At 48.1% G+C, this 362-nt stretch overlaps 1 long non-coding RNA gene across 1 annotated transcript in view; it reads right to left on the reverse strand.

The window, feature by feature from the left end:
* The window catches only part of LOC131384600 (uncharacterized), a 34,373-nt gene extending 34,011 nt beyond the window's left edge, over positions 1-362 (reverse strand). The window contains exon 1 of the long non-coding RNA XR_009215608.1: positions 160-362. This is a non-coding gene — a long non-coding RNA (uncharacterized LOC131384600). The remainder of the gene's footprint in view (positions 1-159) is intronic.

Consider the following 362-nt stretch of genomic DNA (forward strand, 5'->3'; position numbering starts at 1 on the left):
AAGAAAGAAAGAAAGAAAGAAAGAAAGAAAAATAGGAGACTTCAGAGAAAATGACAGATAAGAGTCAGGCCTAACTTGCGGCTCCCACATGGACAGACAGAGCAGCATGTGGAGACCTACATCATGTACTTTGCTACAAGAACTACCACAAGAACATACCAGGAAAGCTCAGAGAATCCACAGACCCTTTGAAGAAGGTAGATTGCTACTGCAGGCTCTGTGGGATAGCTGAGGAACTGTGAGTCCTCATGCCTTCTCAGCTGGGAGGCTTGTAGTGGGGGCAGGTTCTCAGCCCTGCTCACTGGCTGCCTGGAAATAAATTCAGTGCTGTTGTGGGGACACAGTGGGAGTGAGACTGGCAT

Source organism: Hylobates moloch, unplaced genomic scaffold (genome assembly GCF_009828535.3).
Source record: "Hylobates moloch isolate HMO894 unplaced genomic scaffold, HMol_V3 SCAFFOLD_11, whole genome shotgun sequence".
Taxonomy (NCBI): domain Eukaryota; kingdom Metazoa; phylum Chordata; class Mammalia; order Primates; family Hylobatidae; genus Hylobates; species Hylobates moloch.